General features: G+C 47.1%; 3 pseudogenes across 3 annotated transcripts in view; 2 read left to right on the top strand and 1 right to left on the bottom strand.

Annotated features, from left to right (window-relative positions):
• The window catches only part of LOC311529434 (olfactory receptor 5V1-like), a 504463-nt pseudogene that overhangs the window by 203929 nt on the left and 274500 nt on the right, over positions 1–26034 (top strand). The gene's annotated exons all lie outside the window — the stretch shown is intronic.
• The window catches only part of LOC311529399 (olfactory receptor 10A7-like), a 329327-nt pseudogene that overhangs the window by 164382 nt on the left and 138911 nt on the right, over positions 1–26034 (top strand). The window lies entirely within an intron of this gene.
• LOC311529400 (olfactory receptor 4D2-like) lies at positions 23583–25353 on the bottom strand (annotated as a pseudogene). The gene is made up of 2 exons: positions 25237–25353; positions 23583–24518 (listed from the first exon to the last, which is right to left on the bottom strand). The product of its transcript is annotated as an olfactory receptor 4D2-like (transcript).

Below are 26034 nucleotides of genomic sequence, written 5' to 3'. Positions count from 1 at the left end.
GGGGCCTTGCTATGGAGAGGGGGTCCTGGAGGTGAGGGGCCTAGCTGGACAGGAGTTGGACAGAGTGGGGGTGATACCTGGAGTGGGTGAAGGGCCTGGCTATGGGGACTGGATACAGTGCGGGTGAGGAGCATGTCTGTGGGGGAGGGGTTGATTGGAGTGGGGGGAGGGCCTTGAATGTGGGGGCTGGGCAGAGTTAGGGTGGGGGTCTTTTTGTGGGGGCTGGACAGAGTAGGGTTCAGGGGCATTGCTGGGTGGGGAAGGACAGAGTGGGGGTGAGGGGCCTGGACGGGGGGCCTGGGTAAAGTGGCGGAGGGGGATGTGTTTGTGAGGGTGGATAGAGTGGGGTTCAAGGGCTTTGGGGCTGGAAGCAGTGGGCATGAGGGGCCTGGTTTTGGAGGCTGGATGGAGCAGGGGACAGGAGCCTGGCTGGAGATTGGGGGGGTTGGATCAAATGGAGGTGTGGGGCCTAGATGAGGTGGCTGGCTAGAATGGGGTTCAGGGGCCTTGCTGGCGGGGCTGGATGAAGCGGGGTGATGGATGGAGTGGGCGTGAGGTGACTAGCTGTCGGGGAGGGGAGGGCTTGATGAAATGCAGCTGAGGGATCATCTGGCAGGGGGGCTTGAAGGAGTGGGGCTGAAGGGCTTGGATGGCGGGGAGCTGGATGGAGTGGGAGTCAGGGGCCTGGCAGTGGGGTGGGGTGGGGGTGCTTGATGACATGCAATGGTGGGGCGGACAGATTGGGGGTGATGAGGGGCCTAGCTGTCTGGGATGGAGAGAGTGGGGTTCAGGGGCCTTGCTGTGGAGGAGGGCTGCTGGTCAGATGGGAGGTAAGGGGCCTGGCTTGCGGTGGAGGGGGGGCAAATTGGGAGTCAGAGTTCTGGCTCGGGAGACTTGACAGATTGCAGGTGAGGGACGTGGGGTGGGGCTGTATGGATTGGGGGAAAGGGGCCTGACTGGGGGAACAGGACAGATTGGGGGTGAGGTGCCTGGCTGTGGGTGCTGGATGGAGTGGGCAACAGGGCCCTGGCTGGTGGGGCTGTACTGAGTGGAGGTGAGGGGTCAGTATGTGGGGGCTGGTTGGAGTGGGGATGAAGGGTGTGGCTTGTGTGGCTATGCTGAGGGGTGTAGATGGGGGAGCTCAGAACATCGTGATCCCCCCTGTGGAAAGGGACTTGGGTACCTGGGGTGGGGGGGCATATATGAGGAGCTCAGAATGGGGCTGTTTCCCCTACAGAGAGGGACTGGTGTGGCCGGGGTGCAGGGTACCTTAGAATGGGGCGATCCCCACTATTGAGAGGGACAGAGAGTCCCCGTTTCCCATGCTCTCTGCTAAAGATGGTCCCACCTCCCCTTGCACTCAGTGAGACCCAGGTTCTGCCCCAATATACTAACCGAAAGGGCTGATCCCAGGAGGGAAGAAATCTCACTGGGACTAGGAGACCCCTAGCAAGCCCATCAAGGCCCCTCCACCCTCACCTCTTCCCTGCTGTATCACTGCCTACTCTGTGCAGTGAGTCCCATATAGAATGTGTGGGTTGGTTCCCAGCAGAGCAGGGGCCCATTTGAACCTGATATTCAATAGCTCTGCTCATTGCTAGACACCAAGATCTGAACAGATCCTGGAGGCCCAGTTCCCCTCTCTGCCCGTGCCCCTCAGTCCTGACTCTCAGCCCCACCCCTCTCTAGCACTGGGATCTGTGCTGAGCTCTATGAGGAGATGAGATAACTTTTGCTTTGAATTGCCTGGTTCCAACTTTTCAAGCAGGAACCAGCGGCAAACTCAGCTTAGCTCTTTAATTGGCTTCGCCAGCGGCCCAAGTCATCAATACCCAGAGCAAGAAATGTTCAGACATCAACACAAGCTAATTGCAGTCTGGTCTGTGTGATTTATTAAGTGGCTCTAATTCCCATGAAAGATACCAGAGGGACACCCCTCCTGGACAGCCTCCATTAATGCCATGAGTCGACACAGCACAGGCAGAGGGTATGAGCTCTAGTGGTCAGAGGGCTGGTCTGGGAACCAGGATTCCTGGGTTCTTTTTCCAGCTCTCAGAGGGCAGTTGGGTCTAGTGGCTAAGAGCAATGTGGAGAGGGGGTAGTCAGTGCACCTGGGTTGTATCTATACCTCTATTCGACATTGGTGAGGCCTCATCTGGAGTACTGTGTCCAGTTTTGGGCCCCACACTACAGGAAGGATGTGGAAAAATTGGAAAGAGTCCAGCGGAGGACAACAAAAATGATGAGGGGACTAGAACACATGACTTATGAGGAGAGGCTGAGGGAACTGGGATAGTTTAGTCTACGGAAGAGAAGAATGAGGGGGGATTTGATAGCTGCTTTCAACCACCTGAAAGGGGGTTCCAAAGAGGATGGAGTTAGGCTGTTCTCAGTGGTAGCAGATGACAGAACAAGGAGTAATGGTCTCAAGTTGCAGTGGGGGAGGTCTAGGTTGGATATTAGGAAAAGCTATTTCACTAGGAGGGTGATGAAGCACTGGAATGGGTTACCTAGGGAGGTGGTGGAATATCCTTCCTTTTAGGTTTCTAAGGTCAGGCTTGACAAAGCCCTGGCTGGGATGATTTAGTTGGGGATCGGTCCTGCTTTGAGCAGGGGATTGGACTAGATGACCTCCTGAGGTCCCTTCCAACCCTGATAGTCTATGATTTGCAGTCTGGTCTGTGTGATTTATTAAGGGGCTCTAATTCCCATGAAAGATACCAGAGGGACGCCCCTCCTGGACAGCCTCCGTTAATGCCACGAGTCAACACAGCGCAGGCAGTGGGTGTGAGCTCTAGTGGTCAGAGGACTGGTCTGGGAGCCAGGACTCCTGGGGTTCCTTTTCCAGCTCTTAGAGGGTGCTTGGGCCTAGTGGATAAGAGCAGTGAGGGGAGGAGGTAGTCAGTGCTCCTGGGTTCTATCCCTGGCTGTGGGAAAGGAGTGTGGTCTGTAACATACAAATATAATGTTGCCATGATTTTGGTCCCCCCTGCATATGTGTCAGTTTCTTGACATCATCAGGGTTGCTCCTGATTGACAGCAGAGAAAAGAAGAGCAGAACTTTACTCTCTGAATCTAAGTGTGATAACTCATTTATCCATGTAACAATTGTAAAATACAGCTGTACAAAAAGGGCAGAGATACGAGCCAGCCTCCCTGCACATGCACTTGGTTCGCTTTCCTACCCCCTGCACACACACACTCAGCAGGGCTCATTTCCTAGAGCAAGGATACATATACCCCCACACCCTCCCCATTTCCCCTTGTGATCTGGGTGTATCATCAAACAGCCATTTTTTATGTTACAAGTGACCCTTGCAGGTCACGTAAAATTCTATGTGTGTTCCCCCTGCAGGACTGGACCAAGCACCCCCTGGAAGGGGAAGTCCTCATACTCCATTGACCAATGCCTGACAGGCCGGTCTTTACAGACTGGGGCCAGAGCAGAACCCCCTACCGCTCCCCCAGCTGCATCCTCCTCAGAGCTTCCTTCATTTCCTTGTTTCTCAGGTTGTAGATCAGCAGGTTGAGCAGGCTGTAGATCAGCAGGGTTCCCACTGTGTAGAAGAGAGTCACCACCTTCCTGCTGCTCCCCGAGGCTGCCAGTTTGACTAGACAGAGCCGTAGAATAGGACCATGATCACCAGCTGCAAGTCCTTGTGCTGCTCAGTCCCTGAGGGCAGCCTCAGCACTGCCCTGTTAACTAGCCCATAGGAAGCCAGGATGAAGAGAATGGTGGTGAAGATGATGAGGGTGCTCAGGCCTGTTCAGTCCAGAAAGCTGTCGTGCAAGAAGCAGCCAGCAATGGGGCCAGGTAGACCTATTGTCTATAGCTGACCAGTTAGAGTCAGAGTCCAGGGAGTATCTATGCCAAGGAGCCCAGACACCCCAATGTCATATGTGCTGAAGCTTCAGGAAGCCCAGTAGGAAGTGACCCAGGGAGATAGGGTATGTGGTGTCTCCTACCCGTGTAAAGTCAGCATGTTGCAGTTGGATTCTTTGCTGACCCAGTGGCAGACCACTCTGCCACTCCTAGGGCCCTGGGTCAGAACCCGGTGGAGTTGGATGGACTCAGGTCCCCCTACCCCTGCCGCCCCCCCCTTTTGGTGACAGCCCCCAGATTTGACCATTAGGACATGCTGCCCTGCATTCGAGGATGGCTATATTGACTCTAGCCACTAGGCCACACCACCCTAGGCTGGTAGGCAGCCATATTGTCTCGCGCCATTAGGCAACGCAACCCATAATTCAAGGGCTGCTGCTTTGATTCTGCCATTAGGCCACACTTTTCTGAGGTCCAAGACAGTCCGGCAGACTGTAACCATGGTGTCCAGGGCACCCACAATCCACTCTGAAGTGGGACAGGATGTGCATACACCACCACAGGGCCACAGAAGGAGAGCTGGGAAATGAGGAGTATGTGCATCATGAACCACAGAAAGCTGGAGAGCCATCAGGAGGCCATCAGGGCCCAGCAGAGCTGGTGGGACATGAATACAGGGCAGCACAAGGGGCAGTAGAAGGCTAGGAACCTATCCAAGGCCATGTCCGAGAGGAAAAAGCACTTAGTGGCACTGTGGAAAGGAAGAAGCACTCAGTGGCCCTGCATGAAGCAGGCACGGAAGGAGATAGGGATGCTGCAGTACACCAGGTCAGAGAGCATCCGTGGCATTGTGGTTATGAATCATAGAATCATAGAATATCAGGGTTGGAAGGGACCTCAGGAGGTCATCTAGTCCAACCCCCTGCTCAAAGCAGGACCAATCCCCAACTAAATCATCCCAGCCAGGGCTTTGTCAAGCCTGACCTTAAAAACTTCTAAGGAAGGAGATGCCACCACCTCCCTAGGTAATGCATTCCAGTGTTTCACCACCCTCCTAGTGAAGAAGTTTTTCCTAATATCCAACCTAAACCTCCCCCACTGCAACTTGAGACCATTATTCCTTGTCCTGTCCTCTTCTACCACTGAGAATAGTCTAGAACCATCCTCTCTGGAACCACCTCTCAGGTAGTTGAAGGCAGCTATCAAATCCCCCCTCATTCTTCTCTTCTGCAGACTAAACAATCCCAGTTCCCTCAGCCTCTCCTCATAAGTCATGTGTTCCAGACCCCTAATCATTTTTGTTGCCCTTCGCTGGACCCTCTCCAATTTATCCACATCCTTCTTGTAGTGCAGGGCCCAAAACTGGACACAGTACTCCAGATGAGGCCTCACCAATGTCGAATAGAGGGGAACGATCACGTCCCTCGATCTGCTCGCTATGCCCCTACTTATACATCCCAAAATGCCATTGGCCTTCTTGGCAACAAGGGCACACTGCTGACTCATATCCAGCTTCTCATCCACTGTCACCCCTCGGTCCTTTTCCGCAGAACTGCTTCCTAGCCATTCGGTCCCTAGTCTGTAGCTGTGCATTGGGTTCTTCCGTCCTAAGTGCAGGACCCTGCACTTATCCTTATTGAACCTCATCAGATTTCTTTTGGCCCAATCCTCCAATTTGTCTAAGTCCCTCTGTATCCTATCCCTGCCCTCCAGCATATCAACCACTCCTCCCAGTTTAGTATCATCCGCAAATTTGCTGAGAGTGCAATCCACACCATCCTCCAGATCATTTATGAAGATATTGAACAAAACCGGCCCCTGGGGGCACTCCACTTGACACCGGCTGCCACCTAGACATGGAGCCATTGATCACTACCCATTGAGCCCGATAATCTAGCCAACTTTCTACCCACCTTATAGTGCATTCATCCAGCCCGTACTTCTTTAACTTGCTGACAAGAATACTGTGGGAGACCGTGTCAAAAGCTTTGCTAAAGTCAAGAAACAATACATCCACTGCTTTCCCTTCATCCACAGAACCAGTAATCTCATCATAGAAGGCGATTAGATTAGTCAGGCATGACCTTCCCTTGGTGAATCCATGCTGACTGTTCCTGATCACTTTCCTCTCATGTAAGTGCTTCAGGATTGATTCCTTGAGGACCTGCTCCATGATTTTTCCGGGGACTGAGGTGAGTCTGACTGGCCTGTAGTTCCCAGGATCCTCCTTTTTCCCTTTTTTAAAGATTGGCACTACATTAGCCTTTTTCCAATCATCTGGGACTTCCCCCGTTCGCCACGAGTTTTCAAAGATAATGGCCAATGGCTCTGCAATCACAGCCTCCAATTCCTTTAGCACTCTCAGATGCAACTCGTCCAGCCCCATGGATTTGTGCATGTCCAGCTTTTCTCAATAGTCCCTAACCACCTCTTTCTCCACAGAGGACTGGCCATCTACTCCCCATGACATAGCAGATCTTCAGCCAGGAGAATTTCCCCAACAGGATGAATATGGACAGGCGCTGGAGGCAGGGTCCTGCAGGATAGCCCATACAATGCACAGGTTGCCTGCCAGTGTTCCAGCGTAGGTGGAGGAGAGAAGAGCACAGAGGAGAGCACGGCTCTGCTGGCCTAGGGCGTGGAAACTGAGCAGGATGAACTTGTTCATTGGGATGGTGCCATTCGCCAGATTCATCAGAGGGCCCTGGAGCTGAAAGGAAACAATCAACAGGACTCCAAATTTCTGCCCAGAGCACTGGGAGTGGAGACGGGTCTAGTGGTTACAGCCATGGGGAATAGCAAATACACAACCACACACACACATTGTCTCTCTCTCATACATATCACATTTCAAACTCTGCCTGGGATCCGATACTCAAGCTGAGTCAGTTCTTCCTTTGGAGACTCTCAGTGTTGGATAAAGATGGATGAGGGTGAAAAGTGGAAACTGGAAAAACTCGCCAAGGATTTGGGGTGAAGGGCCTCACTGAGGGTGTTTGGACGGAGTGAGGCCACTTGTCCAGTTTTACACCAGATTATACTTTTTTTTGTCTGCTTTCTCCCCCTTCCTGCTGGGGCAGTGTAGTACACTGTTGAATATGACATCACCCATGCAGCATGAAAAGTGCATAACCACTATAGTCCCTCATCAAACTATGCATGAGTTAAGCAAACTATGCATGAGTTAAGAGGGAAGGTCCTCTCATGGATAAGTACCTGGTTGAAAGATAGGAAATAAAGAATTTGAATGAATGGTCAGTTTTCTCAATGGAGAGAGGTAAATAGTGCATCCACTGCTATACCACATATTTATAAATGATCTGGAAATGAGGGTTAAAAATAAATTGGCAAGATTTGCAGAAAATAAAAATTACTCAAGATCATAGAATCATAGAATATCAGGGTTGGAAGGGACCTCAGGAGGTCATCTAGTCCAACCCCCTGCTCAAAGCAGGACTGATCCCTGATTAAATCATCCCAGCCAGGGCTTTGTCAAGCCTGACCTTAAAAACTTCTAGGGAAGGAGATTCCACCACCTCCCTAGGTAATGCATTCACGCTCCTAGTGAAAACGATTTTCCTAATATCCAACCTAAATCTCCCCCACTGCAACTTGAGACCATTACTCCTTGTTCTGTCATCTGCTACCACTGAGAACAGTCTAGAGCCACCCTCTTTGGAACCCCCTTTCAGGTAGTTGAAAACAGCTATCAAATCCCCCCTCATTCTTCCCTTCTGAAGACTCAACATCCCCAGTTCCCTCAGCCTCTCCTCATAAGTCATGTGTTCCAGTCCCCTAATCATTTTTGTTGCCCTCCACTGGACTCTTTCCAATTTTTCCACATCCTTCTTGTAGTGTGGGGCCCAAAACTGGACACAGTACTCCAGATGAGGCCTCACCAATGTCGAATAGAGGGGAACGATCACATCCTTCGATCTGCTGGCAATGCCCCTACTTATACATCCCAAAATGCCCTTGGCCTTCTTGGCAACAAGGGCACGCTGTTGACTCATATCCAACTTCTCGTCCACTGTAACCCCTAGGTCCTTTTCTCCAGAACTGCTGCCGAGCCATTCGGTTCCTGTTGAACCTCATCAGATTTCTTTTGGCCCAATCCTCCAATTTGTCTAGGTCCCTCTGTATCCTATCCCTACCCTCCAGCATATCTACCACTCCTCCCAGTTTAGTGTCATCTGCAAACTTGCTGAGGGTGAAATCCACACCATCCTCCTGATAATTTATGAAGATATTGAACAAAACCGACCTTTGGGGCACTCCGCTAGATACCGGCTGCCAACTAGACATGGAGCCATTGGTTACTACCCATTGAGCCCGACAATCTAGCCAGCTTTCTATCCACCTTATAGTCCATTCATCCAACCCATACTTCTTTAACTTGCTGGCAAGGATACTGTGGGAGACCGTGTCAAAAACTTTGCTAAAGTCAAGGAACAACACGTCCACCTCTTTCCCCTCATCCACAGAGCCAGTTATCTCGTCATAGAAGGCAATTAGATTAGTCAGGCATGACTTGCCCTTCGTGAATCCATGCTGACTGTTCCTGATCACTTTCCTCTCCTCTAAGTGCTTCAGAATTGATTCCTTGAGGACCTGCTCCATGATTTTTCCAGGGACTGAGGTGAGGCTGACTGGCCTGTAGTTCCCAGGATCCTCCTTCTTCCCTTTTTTAAAGATGGGCACTACATTAGCCTCTTTCCAGTCATCAGGGACCTTCCCCGATCACCATGAGTTTTCAAAGATAATGGCCAATGGCTCTGCAATCACAGCCTCTGTCATTAGGTTGCCTCCCTCATTCAGTAAGGGGCCCACACGTTCCTTGACTTTCTTCTTGTTGCTTACATACCTGAAGAAACCCTTCTTGTTACTCTTAACATCTCTTGCTAGCTGCAACTCCAGGTGTGATTTGGCCTTCCTGATTTCAATCCTGCAAGTCCGAGCAATATTTTTATACTCATCCCTGGTCATTTGTCCAATCTTCCACTTCTTGTAAGCTTCTTTTTTGTATTTAAAAGCAGCAAGGATTTCACTGTTAAGCCATGCTGGTCCCCTGCCATATTTACTATTCTTTCTACACATCGGGATGGTTTGTCCCTGTAACCTCAATAAGGATTCTTTAAAATACAGCCAGCTCTCCTGGACTCCTTTCTCCCTCATGTTATTCTCCCAGGGGATCTTGCCCATCAGTTCCCTGAGGGAGTCAAAGTCTGCTTTTCTGAAGTCCAGGGTCTGTATTCGGCTGCTCTCCTTTCTTCCTTGTGTTAGGATCCTGAACTTGACCATTTCATGGTCACTGCCTCCCAGGCTCCCACCCACTTTTGCTTCCCCTAATAATTCTTCCCAGTTTGTGAGCAACAGGTCAAGAAGAGCTCTGCCCCTAGTTGGTTCCTCCTGCAATTGCACCAGGAAATTGTCCCCTACATTTTCCAGAAACTTCCTGGATTGCCTGTGCACCGCTGTATTGCTCTCCCAGCAGATATCAGGGTGATTGAAGTCTCCCATGAGAACCAGGGCCTGTGATCTAGTAACGTCTGCGAGTTGCCGGAAGAAAGCCTCGTCCACCTCATCCCCCTGGTCCGCTGGTCTATAGCAGACTCCCACCACCACATCACCCTTGTTGCTCACACTTCTAAACTTAATCCAGAGACTCTCAGGTTTTTCTGTAGTTTCATACTTGAGCTCTGAGCAGTCATACTGCTCTCTTACATACAGTGCAACTCCCCAACCTTTTCTGCCCTTCCTGTCCTTCCTGAACAGCTTATATCCATCCATGACAGTACTCCAGTCATGTGAGTTATCCCACCAAGTCTCTGTTATTCCAATCACATCATAATTCCTTGACTGTGCCAGGACTTCCAGTTCTCCCTGCTTGTTTCCCAGGCTTCGTGCATTTGTATATAGGCACTTGAGGTAACCTGCTGATCGCCCCTCTTTCTCAGTATGAGGCAGGAGCCCTCCCCTCTCACGTGCTCCTGCTCATGCCTCCTCCCGGTATCCCACTTTCCCACTTACCTCAGGGCTTTGGTCTCCTTCCCCCGGTGAACCTAGTTTAAAGCCCTCCTCACTAGGTTAGCCAGCCTGCTTGCGAAGATGCTCTTCCCTCTCTTCGTTAGGTGGAGCCCGTCTCTGCCTAGCACTCCTTCTTGGAACACCATCCCATGGTCAAAGAATCCAAAGCCTTCTCTCCGACACCACCTGCGTAGCCATTCGTTGACTTCCACGATTCGACGGTCTCTTCCCAGGCCTTTTCCTTCCACGGGGAGGATGGACGAGAACACCACTTGCACCTCAGACTCCTTTATCCTTCTTCCCAGAGCCACGTAGTCCGCAGTGATCCGCTCAAGGTCATTCTTGGCAGTACCATTGGTGCCCACGTGAAGAAGCAGGAAGGGGTAGTGATCTGAGGGCTTGATGAGTCTCAGCAGTCTCTCCATCACATCGTGAATCTTAGCTCCTGGCAAGCAGCAGACTTCTCGGTTTTCCCGGTCGGGGCAGCAGATAGATGACTCAGTCCCCCTGAGGAGAGAGTCCCCGACCACCACCACTTGCCTCCTTCTCTTGGGAGCGGTGGTTGTGGAACCCCCAACCCAGGACAGTGCATCCCATGCCATCCCGGACAGTGCATCCCATGCCTTCCAGATAGATAAATCCAAATCTGATGATTGGAGAGTTACAAAAGAATCTCACTAAACTGGGTGACTGGGACACAAAATGGCAATTGAAATCCAGTGCTGATCATTGCAAAGTATTGCACATTGCAAAATATAATCCCAAATATACATACAAAATGATGGGATCTAAATTATCTATTACCACTCAAGAAACAGATCATCATGGATAGCTCTCTGAAAACTTCTGCTCCATGTGCAGCGGCAGTCAAAAAAGCTAATGGAATATTAGGAACCATTAGGAAAGGGATAAATAATAAAACAGAAAATATCATAATGCCCCCCATAGAAATCCATGGTGCATTCACACCTTGAATACTGCGTGCAGTTCTAGTCACATCGTCTCAAAATAAGATATGTTAGAATTGGATAAAGTGAGGAAAACAGCAATGAAATGACTAAGGGGATGGAAAAAGATGAGGACTGTTCTTCCTAGAAAAGAGACGACCAAGGGAGATATGACCGAGGTCTATACAATCATGACTGGTGTGAGAAAAGTGAATAAGGAAGTGTTATTTACCCCTTCTCATAAAACAATAACCAAGGGTCAAACAATTAAATTAAAAGACAGGAGGTTTAAAACAATCATAAGGAATTACTTCTTCACACAACTCACACTCAATCTGTGGAACTCGTTTCCAGGGGATGTTGTAAAGGCCAAAAGTATAACCAAGTTCAAAAAAAGGATTAGATACGTTCATGGAAGATGGGTCCACCAATGGCTATGAGCCAAGAGGGTCAGGGATGCAACCCCATGCTCTTGGTCTCCCTAAACCTACAACTCCCAGAGCTGGGACTCAGCAATAGGGGATGGATCACTCAATAATTTCCCTGTCCCATTCATTCCCTCTGAAGTTTCGGGTACTGGCTATTGTAGGCAGGATACTGGACTAGATGCACCATTGGCCTAACCCAGTATGGCCTTTCTTATATTATGTTCTTATGCTCACTCACCTGGACTCAGACAGCTAACCCAGGTCAGCCCTTTCTTGCACAAAAAGAAGGGACTATGTGCACCATTGTAACCAGAAGCCTAGTGTTTTAAGATGTCACCAAGCATGTTAGAGACCCCAGTTTAAACCTCCAATCTGCCTCATTCTGAGCAACAATGTTATCCCAGGTCACCTACCTCCCACATGACTGTCCTAACTGCTGCGTTGTAGGGTATACTGAGGTGGGTGTCTTTCCTCCCTCCTGCTGAAGTTCCAATTTTTGTAAAATATGCCAGAAGAAGAGACAGTGCACACTCCTGCGAGCTGAGCAGAGATTTTGAAGAGCTTAGTATTGTATTTAGGCATCAAAAGTGTTTGACTTAGTGCTACTTGACATTCTAATTTAAAAAAATGTTACTTCAGAACATTGATACAGCACATATTAAACAGATTAAGAATTGGTTAATTGATTGATCTAAAAAAATAGACAAAGTGGGTGAAGCAATATCTTCTATTGGACCAACTTCTGCTTGTGAGAAAGACTAGCTTTCAAGCCATACAGAGCTCCACACAGACCAGAAGAAGAGTTCTGTGTGACTCTAAAATTTGTCTCTCTCAGCAACAGAAGTTGGTCCAATAACAGACATTACCTCACCCACCTTGTCTCTCTAACATCCTGGGACTGATATGGCTGCAACTACACTGCATACTTTTAAAAAAAAAGTCATTAATGAGGATTCACCCTCTAGTGCAGAGGTCAGCAACCTTTCAGAAGTGGTGGGCCAAGTCTTCATTTATTCACTGTAATTTAAGGTTTCATGTGCCAGTAATACATTTTAACGTTTTTAGAAGGTCTCTCTCTTTAAGTCTATATTATAGAACTAAACTATTGTTGTATGTAAAGTAAATAAAGTTTTTTAAATGTTTAAGAAGCTTCATTTAAAATTAAATGAAAATGCAGATCTTATCAGATTAGTGTGATCCTTGCCCTTACTTTTCCTTGCTGAGTTTTCCAATGTCTGGCACGTATTTGGATACTGCACACAGGCTTCTGAGTGATCTGTTGTTAACCGAGAGGGATAGAGGACAGATTTCATGTGTGAAAATACCTGTTCACACAGGTATGTGGATCCAAATGCTGAAAGTATTGCAAACGCAATTGTTAGGGGGCTTATTCCTTCACCCACTTACTTCCCTGGTCCTTCTCGCATGAACAGAGAGCAACAATACCCGAAGTCCAAAGGTGCAAACAATTCGATGTTTATTGGGGTGAACTTCCAGCAAGCATGATTCCTGTTTCCTTCCTTAGTATCCTCCTTCCCAGCTCTGACACCACAAAGCCTTACACCTGTGTCCCTGTTCCCATTCCTGCCCTTAGCCAAACGATTCCAACTTCCTTACTCCCATTCCCTGTTCCCATCTCCCCCTTTAGCAAAACATGATTCCAATTTTCTTACCCCCATTCCCTGTTCCCATCTCCCCCTTTAGCAAAACATGATTCCAATTTTCTTACCCCCATTCCCTGTTCCCATCTCACACACCCACATGCCCACCCCCACCCACACCCAGTCACTTCCTCATTGACTACAGATTATATAGTAAAACTTGAGTTCTGCTTAGCTATACCTTAACCAATCATTTTCCTGAAATTTAACTAACCAATCCTAACATATTGTAACATGATTATGTAACCAATTATATCCCACCACCTCAATTAGTTTACACCCAGCAAAATTAATTATACAGCAGACAGGAACAATCACAGAACCAGACAGAGATTATACAGACAAACAACAGCAAAGTGGGAACTATAATGACAAAACAACACAGAAGTGAGGATTTCACATCCCAGCTATTGATAAGTGAGTTCTTGCCAGACAGGATGCTATCAAACTAAGTTTCCTTTTACATTTTCTAGGCACTTCCCTTTCTCTGGAGGTGATAGGAATACAATCCTGTCCTGATAGTGCCTAACAGCCCAATAGCACCTTATTTCAATGTGACTAGTTTGGAATGTGAGGATGTGACCGTTCGCTTCCCAGCTTATGGCTGCCTCTGATGCTTAGCCAAAGGCCTGAGCCTAAGCACAGGGCCACAAACTGTCACAGTAAGAGAAGGCCCTTACACTGGCAGACAGTGGTTTTGATTCTTTCTTTTATACCTCTATCACTAGCCAAGTGATAAGAATTCACCTAAATTCTTAGAGTATAGGCCTTTACAGACAGGCCTGAATATCTATATCCTAACAGCAATTTTCTTCAAACAGTTTAATTTCACTGGCAGGGACGTCCAGCAGGTCAGAATAGAGGCCCCATGATCTCTCTCGGTAGCTTCAAGTGCGCTCTGCAGCTCTCCAAACTTTGATGCCCACAATTCTGAGCTTTTTAACTGAATGAGCTGCATCTCAAAATCTTCAGCACCCATTCACTGAAATACAGACAAATCCAAGTCACTTTCGTTGAACTTTTCAGGTTTAATTAGAAAAGAAAGCATTGGGCCAAATCGCTGGAAATCTTGAAATCTGTCAGAAAATCCTGATTCCAGTTCTTGCATGTACGTTCCAATCTCATCAACACTGACAGTGCAATGTGTCGATAGCTCTTGTATGTGTTGGAAGTAGTGCAAAATCGAAGTTCGAATATCCTGAGAAAAAAACGCTAGCTCTACAACAAATGTCTTCCAGGCTTCATAAAGATCCAGAGCCATTTGCCCGGCACCCTGGAGACAGAGGTTGACTTTGTTTAGGTGAGCCATTGTTTACACAGCCATTTGCCATCATCTAGGTTGGGGTAGTTTTGTGCTTTTTCAGACAAAAAGGCCTTGATTGTATCAAAACAGTTTACAAAGCACACCAAAACCTTGCCACAACTTAGACACCGAATGTTGCTATGAAGTGGAATGTCATTATAAGCACTGTCCATCTCTTCTGGCAGTGCTTGAAACTGTCTGTGAGTCAAAGCAGATCGAGCAACAAGGAAATTCTCAATTTGCATCACTGCATTATCACATTCTTAAGCTCTGAATTAGAAATTTTAGCATACAGGGTTTCTTGATGGATGATACAGTGAAATTTGACTGTCGGGCAGCCAATTTGATCTTCAAATAACTTTACAAATCCCTTCTGTTTTCCGACCATGACAGGAGCACCATCTGTTGTCACACAAAATATTTTTCTGATGTTAACTCCTCGTTCTTCAAAATGGTTTACAAAACTTTCCACTATATCTTCCCCCTTTGTTGTGCCATGCAGGGATTTTAGTCAACAAAGTTCCCCTGGGATTTCATCAGAAGCACAATATCTTGAAACAACTGCCAAATGTGGAACTTCATTTATATCCACGCTCTCATCAACTGCAATGCTAAACACTGCTGTGTCTTTTAATGTAGTCGTCTGCTTTTTGTAATGTTTTCTGCCATCTCGCTTATGCGTCTCTCAACTGTTCTGGCAGAGACAGGCAGTTCTTTTATTCTAGATACGCTCGTATCTTTATTTGGAAAATCATTGAACAAAACCTCTGAACTGCTGAGAAAAACTTCTTTTATATATTCCCCATCTGTAAACAGCTTTCCTTTGTTTGCAGTGCACTGTGCAATCTTGTAACTTCCTTCTGTAGGTTGATTTTTACTTACACTTAAGCATTTAAAAACACTGCTTTGCTTCTCCTATCCTGCTACTGCCTTTTTGATCGATTCTGCCTTGTCTGCTTCATCATGAAAGGTTATCTCATGCTTCATTTCAAAATGTTGTTGAACACTTGATGTGCGACAAACAACACTTTCACAAAGGAAAGCACAAAGAGCAAGGCCCTTCTTTTGAATAAATTCAAATGTGTCTGTCCAAGAAGGCTGAAATGAATGGACATCTAACTTTGCTTTCTTAGGAGCTGGCATTTTGTCAAATGTACCCCTCAACTCACATTAAAAAAAAAAATTGCAACAGACGGCATGCACACCATCAAACGCAGTGTGCTGTTCCACGTGGCGTGGTATAAGCAGCAAATCAGAACTTAAAAATATCCCAGTGGCGCTGGAATAATTTTTAAGGTGCGGGTGCTGAGCTGAGCCCGCTCTTGCCCCTGGCTACACCCCTCACTGCCCCAGGCTGGGGCCAGTGGGCCAAAGCTGGGAGCGGCTGCAGAGCGCCAGGCCAAGGCCAGGAATAGAGCCCTGGGCCAGCGGCTGGGACCCTAGGCCAGCAGCGGGCTGAGCGGGGCTGGTGGATGGAACCCCAGCTGGCAGGGGCCAGTGGCCAGTACCCTAGGCTGTCAGCAGGCTGAGAGGGGCTGGCAGCCAGGACCCCAGGCCAGCAGCAGAGTCTCCGGGGCTGGTGGCCGGGACCCTGGCTGGCAGGGGGCCGGCAGACAGGACCCGGGGCCAGCGGATGGGACACCAAGCCAGCAGCAGAGTGCCACTGAAAATCAGCTCATTCGGCACACTTGCCATAGGTTGCTGTCCCCTGCTTTAGTGAGATTCTTCAATGCTGATGCCACTCGGCATTTTAATCGATGATCTGGAAGTAAATACATCTGCTGATATAACTTGCAGATGACACAAAGATTGGTGGAGTGGTAAATAACGATGAGGACAGGGAAGTGACACAGCGTGCTCTGGATCACTTAACAAGTCAGTTCAACTCACATGAAATGTGCTTGAACACAGCCAAATGGAAAGGTATTCATCGAGGAACAAGAAACGAAGGTGCTAAAAGGCTCTTTGATCTAGGGGAAGAAGGCATAACAGGAACCAGTGGTTGGAAGCTGAATCCAGACAAATGTAATTTAGACAAATTTTTAACATTAACCATCACAACAAGCTATCAAGGGAAGTGGTGGATTCTCCATCTCTTGATCCCTTCAAATCCAGAGGGATGCCCTTCTAGAAGATGCTGTGGGGTATAGGGGCCATTGAGTCCTCACCAGACCACAGTTTGGGTGGCTTCCCTTTTCTAGCACTCACCGACTCCTTCCCCTGCTTGGGACATACCAGAATCTCTCAAAACAAAAACAGTGCAGGGAGGATCAAAGTAAATAAAGGGGATAGGGGGGTTAGTCTCTTGGTCACTCCTTTGGGGCCCAGCTTGTCTGTAGGCTGGTTCGTGTCCTGCTCAGGATTAAAATCCATCCTTAGACCCCCACCCAGCCTTTTTGTAACCTTCATTCTGTATCGGGGCAGACAGTATCAAGGGCAGCTGGGTCCATGACTCACTCTCCCTTTGCTGATCTGCCCCTATAGCCAGCTTTCTCCCAGCTATCTGCTCCTACTTGCCATCCCTTCATGTGGCAGGCTTTCCCTTTTTGAATCCAGTCCTGCACACCCCTGTCTAACCCACTGGACCCCACTCTCCTCACAGATTTGGGGATATAGCCCAGGAATCTGGACTCAGACTTCTCTTGCTATATCTCACTAGACCCACTCCCCACCTGAAGCCAGAGGAAAGATGCAGGAGCCTTCCGACTAATCACTGCACAAGTCTATCAAAGTTTTGATTTCCTCTCTATTAACTTCCTGATGGGCTTTTCATCTCAGTGTTTCTCAGGGTGTTGATCTTCAGGTTCAGCATTGGAGTTGGCAGCCGGTGTCAAGTGGAGTGCCCCAAGGGTCGGTCCTGGGGCCAGTTTGGTTCAATATCTTCATAAATGATCTGGAGGATGGTGTGGATTGCACTGTCAGCAAATTTGCGGATGATACTAAACTGGGAGGAGTGGTAGATACGCTGGAGGGGAGGGATAGGATACAGAAGGACCTAGACAAATTGGAGGATTGGGCCAAAAGAAATCTGATGAGGTTCAATGAGGATAAGTGCAGGGTCCTGCACTTAGGATGGAAGAATCCAATGCACCGCTACAGACTAGGGACCGAATGGCTAGGCAGCAGTTCTGCGGAAAAGGACCTAGGGGTGACAGTGGTCGAGAAGCTGGATATGAGTCAGCAGTGTGCCCTTGTTGCCAAGAAGGCCAATGGCATTTTGGGATGTATAAGTAGGGGCATAGCGAGCAGATCGAGGGACGTGATCGTTCCCCTCTATTCGACATTGGTGAGGCCTCATCTGGAGTACTGTGTCCAGTTTTGGGCTCCACACTACAAGAAGGATGTGGATAAATTGGAGAGAGTCCAGCGAAGGGCAACAAAAATGATTAGGGGTCTAGAACACATGACTTATGAGGAGAGGCTGAGGGAGCTGGGATTGTTTAGCCTGCAGAAGAGAAGAATGAGGGGGGATTTGATAGCTGCTTTCAACTACCTGAAAGGGGGTTCCAAAGAGGATGGCTCTAGACTGTTCTCAATGGTAGCAGATGACAGAACGAGGAGTAATGGTCTCAAGTTGCAGTGGGGGAGGTTTAGATTGGATATTAGGAAAAACTTTTTCACTATGAGGGTGGTGAAACACTGGAATGCGTTACCTAGGGAGGTGGTAGAATCTCCTTCCTTAGAGGTTTTTAAGGTCTGGCTTGACAAAGCCCTGGCTGGGATGATTTAACTGGGAATTGGTCCTGCTTCGAGCAGGGGGTTGGACTAGATGACCTTCAGGGGTCCCTTCCAACCCTGATATTCTATGATTCTATGATTCTATGATCACTGTGCAGCACAGACACTGGCTTGTCCATCATGAACTTCTGGAAACGCCAGTCATAAATAAAAATCCAGGGCCCAAAATGCAATCTCAGCACCTTGATTTGAGTGGCACATGTATCCAGGGCTTTGTGCTTCCCTTGCATGACGTGTGCCCTTATCTGGACCAAGATGATGGTACAGGATATGAACAACGCGATGAAGGCTCCTGTGGCGACCAGCCCACTGCTGGAGACCAGCAGCAGCTTTATCATGTACATGTCAGTGCAGGCCAGTTTGATGACCAGCGGGGCAACAAAGGAGAAACTGTGTAGCATATTGGGCCTACAGAAGGGGAGCTGGATGAGCAGTGCAACCTGGAGAATGTAATGGTCAATGCCACCCACAGGTCTTGCTGGAGCCCTCGGCAAAACCAGCAGCATGAACCAAAGGCCGTGAACCAGAGTAGGCCTGGACTTGGCAAGGTAGTAGCACACACTAGGTGTCATCAAACCAATCGAGGATATTCCTGACCAAAATACCAAGATTTCTCAGGTAACCACATAGATGCATTCCTAAGAGATGGCACAGGAACATGTGGGCACCTCAAAAGATAAGGAGGGGATGAGAGGATAACAGATAAGGATGTTTTATTCAAACTGGCAGGTATCCGGATGAGGATGGTAACTAACAACATCTGCAAAAAGAAACGGAGTACTGTGGTACCTTAGAGACTAACCAATTTATTTGAGCATAAGCTTTCGTGAGCTACACGAAAGCTTATGCTCAAATAAATTGGTTAGTCTCTAAGCTGCCACAAGTACTCCTTTTCTTTTTGCAAAAATACAGACTAACATGGCTGTTACTCTGAAACCTAACAACATCTGGAGTGTGATACATAACTTGTTTGTATCAAGGAGGAAGGTTGTGGTATCTCCATCATTGAAGGTTTTTCAGATTAGGTTAGACGAACACCTATCAGGGATGGTCTAGATAATACTTAGTCCTGCCATAGATACAGGGGACTGGACTAGATGACCTCTCCAAGTCCCTTCCAGGCATATGATTCAATGTATAAAAGGAGAAGTCATAGGAGGAGCATCTTTGGGCAGATGTAGGGGGACAGGATTCTGGTGTCCTGACTGAACCAGTACCATTCTCATGGGCATCCATATGTTAAGTGTTTCTATTAGGACCTCGTACTGTGCTTTGTCGACAATTAACCGGGCAAAGTGCCCTCCCCACTGTACAGAGCCTGTGGTCTTTCTTTATGCATAACATGGAGATCTGCTGAATCAGCACGCTTCACTCTCTGTGCAGCTAACACCAGAGCTCCAAGAACAGTAGCACCGGTAGCATTGTCAACTTAGCAGCCTTAAACAAGTTCAGTGAATTCAAAGTGCAAGTCTCTCTCGCCACATGTTCTAGCAGCCTTGCTGGCTGAATCTATCCATCAGGAACACCCCTCCAGTCCCAAGCTGTTTCCTTTGTTCTTCAGGTGTTGTGGCTGACATGAGTAGAGATGAAGGGAGAGAACATTTGGGGCGTCTGTTCTCCATTTTTATATTTTTCCTCCTCTTTGAGAATCATGTCCAGCAGGGGTTCAGGAGACAGAAAGTCTGCGCGATGGGAACTTCCACCTGTTTCTTTGCCAACATGTAAATTCCTTGCTCACATCCTTTTTCCTGCCAAAGAATGGCCACTTAACCATGTGATAGTCCATTTAATTTCATTGACACCTGGCTGAGGCATCAGTTTGCCTTTTGTCTTTGAGGGACTGGTTTGTGCCTGCTTGGAATATGCCTCAATAATGTTATACAGTAGAATCTTATAACTTTACCTACAATGTTACCACACATATTTTACCATGACAATAATGATCAGCACATTATGAGTTTTTAAATGATACCTCACAAGGTATACTTTGTACAAAATCCATTCTAGTTTTGTAAAAAGGGTGAACATAGGGATACAGACTGTCACATTAGGCTGAAAGAGGAATCAGCCTCAAAAGTCATCTTATTATATCATTTCTGACCCTTCCACTAACACTGGTATTAGGATGAAAAATCCTCTGGAATCCATCAGAGTTTCACTAGACATGGTCAAGAAAGATGCTACCTTGGGCATTATGCACATGTCATTTTGATTCCAAGTGGGATTATGAAAAAGTTCACAGAAGTTTCAGTTTTTGGATTTAAATTTTGCAAGTGTTTTCTTTGTGTGGAGTTAACTGAGTGTTGAGTTGCTGGAAAACATATGAGACTCAGAGAAAAGTTAGATGTTTCCTTGACTCCTGAGAGAGAGAAAAACCCATGACTCCTGGGGTCTCCTTCTCTACCTGGGAGGGGAACATGATGAAGTGTTTTGAGAAGGATAGTGGTAGTCAGAACCCCTTATTTCTTTCCTTGGCTCTGAGAGGGAAGTGGGAATGAGTGATCAGAACACTTGGGTAATGTTTTCCAAAGTGCCTAAGTCTCATTAAAAGTCAATGGGACTTACATCCCTTTGTCACTTAGGTGCTTGTTTAAGAAATATACGGAGGATGATTAATAGAAAGGCTCCTGCTTCTTTCCCCTCCAGGTGGGGAGTGGGTCAAGTGAGTTATAACAAGAGAAGTCTATGTCCATATTCCTGGACTATATTCCCAAATATGGGAGGAGAGTGAGGTACGGTGTGTTAGACAGAGACGTGCAGGACTGGATTCAAAAAGGGAAAGCCTGCCACAGGAAGGGTTGGCAAGTAGGAGCAGATAGCTGGGAGAAAGCTGGCTACAAGGGCAGATCAGCAAAGGGAGAGTGAGTCATGGACCCAGCTGCCCTTGACACTGTCTGCCCCTGATACAGAATGAAGGTTACAAAAAGGTGGTGTGAGGGTCTAAGGATGGACTCTAATCTTTAGCAGGACACTAAAAAGCCTACAGACAAGCTGGGCCCCAAAGGAGTGACCAAGAGACTAACCCCCCTTTCCCCTTTATTTACTTTGATCCTCCCTGCACTGTTTTTTGTTTTGAGACACTCTGGTATGCCCCAAGCAGGGGAAGGAGTCAGTGAGTGCTAGAAAAGGGAAGCCACCCAAACTGTGGTCTGGTGAGGACTCAATGGCCCCTATGCCCCACAACATCTTCTAGAAGGGCACCCCATCTGGATTTGAAGGCATCTAAAGATGGAGAATTCACCACTTCCCTTGGTAGCGTGTTGCGATGGTTAATGTTAAAAATTTGTGTCTAAATTACATCTGTCTGACTTCAGCTTCCAGCCACTGGTTCCTGTTCTGCCTTTAGCTCTTTCTTCCTTGTTCCTTGATGAATACCTTTGCATTTGGCTGTGTTCAAACATGTTTTGTTTGCTACATCATCTAGTCTGACTCCCTGTGTAGCCCAGGCTGCTAACATCACTCAGCGCCCTCACACTAAATCCAGCCACTGAAATTGGAACAAAGTATTACGGCCCACAGGAGACTAGGCTGTTATGTGCCACACGCAGAGAATAGGAGGGACAGGGATGCACCCATGACAGAGGACACCTCAATGGTAGGAAAATGACTGAGGTATACCCAGATAATCCTGGTGAGTGACCATCACCCAGTGCTGCAGAGGAAGGTGAAAAATCCCCAACTTCACTGACAATCTGAACTGGGGGAAAACTCCTTTCTGAGCCCACATATGGCCATCTGTTAGACCCTGAGCATGTTCAAACCCACCAGCCAAGCACCTAAGAGGGAGAATGCTCAGTGCAACCTCAGAGCCCATCTCACACCCTCAATTGTCCCATCTCCAGCCATGGGCATCCCTGATAAGTCAGTGGTTTTTCACAGGTTTTTTTTTTGTTTTTGTCAGTTTTCCTTTTTTTCCCTACTTCTCTCCTGGTTCTCTTTTTTACTTTCTCCTCTTTTTCTAAGGAAAAAGGGCAGGGAAGGAGAAAAGTGGGGAAAAAAATAAAACCTAAAGAAGTAAATGAGAGAATATTTTTTAATTTTTTTCCTCTGAAAATCTGGAAAAGTATGAAAATTTTTATTTCCTGATTGTCAATTTAAAAAAAAAACACACATTAACAAAAACCTTTTCAACTAAAGAACAAAGATTGCCCAGCTTTATTTATAAATACACCTTTACATCAGGATTAGATAGTCAAAGACAACTTTAGTTGAACCTGTAAAGATAGAAATAGAAATGGAAGGTTTGTGTTAAAACAATCCAATCCCACTAATTCTTGGTAAAAATAAAGATAAATCATACTGCCGGCTTGTCACATGGGAAATATAAATAAGCTGTATAATTGTACAAGAGAGAAAAGGATAAACCATAAAATATTAGAATTTTCTAGTTAATTTAGAGGAACATTTTATAATAAAAGACTCCTACCAGTTAAGAATTATTTAAATTACATATATTTTTTAATTTATTTGAATTTTTTTCTCCTGAGAAGACTATGATCTTATTTTCAGTACTGGAAATATTCATAGAATATTTTTTTTACCAAAACTTCTCAGGGTGAAATCCTCTGCTGTTGGAAAATATTCAGGAAACACAATGAATTGCAGCAGCTGGGGATCTGACCCATTGACTCCAATGGAGCTATGCAGGTTTACAGCTGGGGATATGGTCTATTGGCTCCAATGCAACTGTCATGGAGTCACCGGGCCGATGCTCTGGAACTACTCCATATGAAGCCAGCCAGGACTCCGGGGGAGCCTCATCTCTGAGCACACTGTCACCAGGGCAAGAAGCTTGCACAGCTTCGACTTTCCTGGATCTGACCTCACAGCATTCAGCATCCCTTTCCACACCGGGTGCTTCCCGCAGCGAGTCTGCCCAGGTGGGGCTCCTAGGAAAGCTAGAGGGCCCTGCATCCCAACTCCTCTGTCAGCTGTGACTCAACCAATGTTGTAAAATGGAAGGTTTATTAGTCGAGAGGTACACAGCATGGAACAGAACTTGTTAGCACAGAAATCAGTGACTTTCAGCCAAGTTCATCTTGGGCAGGGTCCCAGGACAGACACCCTGGACTCTCCCTCTTCCAGTCCCACACCGCAAAATGTCCTGAACCCCACTGCCTGACCTCCAGCACGCCTGTTGCTCCTCTCCCGGGCTTTGTCCTGCTTCCCGGGCAGTGTCACCTGGTCTCATCCTCCTCCTGGATCTCAGGTTCTGAAGGGCACCAGCCGTTGCCTATGTGCAGACAGCTGGGCAGCCTCACCTGCCCTGAGGGCAAAAGTCACACACCCAATTCCCACCACCTAGACACAGGGAAACTGAGGTCCATACAGTATTAGTATAGGACAGTAAGACACATGCAACATAACAAGGTGGAAAAAAACCTCACTTCATCACAGCAACTACTGTACATTGATTTACACCAGCTGGAGATATGATCCATTTACTCCAATGGAGCTAGGCTGATTTGCACCAACTGGCTCCACAGATTTCAGTGGAGATTATGGCCCTTGTTCCATAATTTATTGATGCACACAACATAATAGTGTGCAGGATGTGATCTCTTTCGATAGGATACACAATTCATGTGGCATATCCATCCCCTCTCTGATATGTTAAGATCTAGTTTCTAATGGAAATGATCATTCAAAAATAAATTATGTTTTTAGTTTCCTGCATGAGAACAGGAATCTGCTCATCAGTTTCTTGATGGCCTTTTTCATCTCAGCATTTCTCAGCGTGTGGATCATTGAGTTCAGCACTGGAGTGATTACTGTGTCAATGACAGAAACCACTTTGTCCAGGGCAAACTTCTTGAAGGGCTGAGCATAGATGAAGATGGTGGGTATGAACATTAAATACACCACAGTAATCTGGGTTCCACAGGTGGACAAACACTTGCACTTCCCATCGGTGACATGCAACCTGATCTGGACTAAGATGATGATGTAGGAAATGAGCAAAATGATGAATACAGTTAGAAGGAGTACTCCACTATTGAAGACCATCTTCTGCTTGATCACATGGGTGTCAGTGCAGGCCAGTTTGATGACCTGTGGGACATCACAGTAAAAACTGTCCAGGACATTCAGCCCACAGAATGGTAGCTGGAGGAGCAGTCCAATCTGAACAGCAGAGTGAGCAAATCCAGCCAGCCATGTCAGTGCCACTATCCCCACACACACACTCCGGTTCATGATAATCAAGTATCTCAGTTATTTGTAGATGGCCACATACCAATCAACTACCATCCCTATAAGGAAAAATACCATTGCGACCCCTATGAAGTGGAAGAAGAAAATCTGGAGGAGGCAGGCATTGAACGAGATAGTTTTACACTGGGAGAGGAGACACAACAGTAATCTGGGAGTATTGACTGATGAGTCACTGACATCTAGGAAAGCCAGGTTGGCCTGGAGGAAGTACATAGAGGTGGAGAGCTGGCGGTCAGAGATCACCGTGGTGATGATGGTGAAATTTCCCAACCAAGTGGTCACATATACTATGAAGAAGGCAATGACAAAAAAATGCTGTAACTCAGGACTCTGGGTGAGTCCCAGGAGCACAAATTCAGCCATTGTAGTGGTGAGATTCTACTGGTCCATTTTGTGGACTTAAAATATATCTGCAATTAAACAGAAACAACAACAACAGTTATGGCCTTTTTGTAATTCTACCCACTTCTCCCTCTAAGGCAGTGGTTTCCAAACTTTAACAGCCTGTGAACCCCTTTCTCTAAATTCTGAGATCTCATGAACCCACTCTAAAAATGAATATTTCCAGGGATTTAAGTTTAAATTTCCTCCGCACTCCGTGGGGCTCCTGCTGCTGGACGCCACAGTCAACTGTGGGGCTCCTGCTGCTGGACGCCACAGTCAACTGAGCTCCACTGAGCTCGGGCTGCAGGTCCCGCTGACCGCTGGGGCTAGGGCTGCCAGCCCCAACTGCCCCGCCCCAGTCTCCCTGGGGCTCGGGCTGCCAGCCCTGTGCGGAGTGCTGGGGTTTGGGCTGCCGGTTCCCCCGTTGATGGGGGCAGGGCTCGGGCTGCCAGCCCCAACTGTCTGGCCCTGCTCTCCTTGGGGCTTGGGCTGTCTGCCCTGCAACTGGGTCCCACCTACTGCCTCCAATGCCCGGGGTCCTCTGGCCACCATTAGTGACATTTTTCTGGAAAACCCCCTGTAACGTTCTGCAAACCCCCAGGGGTTCACGAGCCCCAGTTTGGGAACCACTGCTCTAAGACTATGTGTACTCTACTATGGTAACGTAGCTGGAGTCAGCATAGCTGAGGTTGACACTCTCTCGTCGACTTACCTTACTCTTTACCTTACTCTTCTCTTTCAGGATCGAGTACTGGGGTTCACCGGAGAGCGATCTGTGGTCTGACAGGTTCTTCAGTAGACGGGCTAAATTGACCCCCTCCCCGTGCATTGATCCCCAGAGCGTCGATCTGGTGCAGTAGTGTAGACATAACAAAAATGTAATATCAGTCACTTAGGCTAAGTCCATGTTAGCAAACAAATTTTGTTTGGAAATTTTCATATTTTTTCTCAATTAAACACTGTGTGCTCAGCTGCATTCAGGAGAATCCTGACTCAGCAGACCCTCTTCACTCCTCGAGTGGTGAACTTGTCCTGGGAGTGACAGGGAGTGGTTTGCTCTACAAAAGTGTCCCTGTTCCTTACAGTGTCCATTCATCCATCCTCAACTTTGATGCTCTAGACCTCTCCATTTTTTTTCGATGTTTAGGCTTTGGATTTTCAGTCTTTTTTCCCCTCCTTTAAAAAAAAAAATAAAACTCCCACTTTTCATACTTTCCTTTCCACAATTTTAGGGTGGAAAAGTGGGAGAAAGTTTGACTTTCTCTCACAATTCACCATGCAAAAGTGTAAGAAGTGAACATTTTGTATCCAAGTGAAATGAAAAGCTTCATTATATTTTGAAAATTTCTCATGAAAAAGCAAAAAGAAATAATTGAAAAAAAACAATTTTCCCATTAAATATTTTGATTCCATCCAACCTTTTTTTCCTGTTATGACAGTCTTTTCAAAAGAAAATGTTGCTTTAAATTAAAGGAAAAAGTTAATTTTGATTGACATTTTCAGATGAAAA

This window comes from Lepidochelys olivacea (assembly GCF_965140295.1).
Source record: "Lepidochelys olivacea isolate rLepOli2 genome assembly, chromosome: 13".
Classification (NCBI taxonomy): domain Eukaryota; kingdom Metazoa; phylum Chordata; order Testudines; family Cheloniidae; genus Lepidochelys; species Lepidochelys olivacea.
Note: the sequence above shows the minus strand (reverse complement) of the source record. Positions and strands in the feature narration are given on the sequence as shown.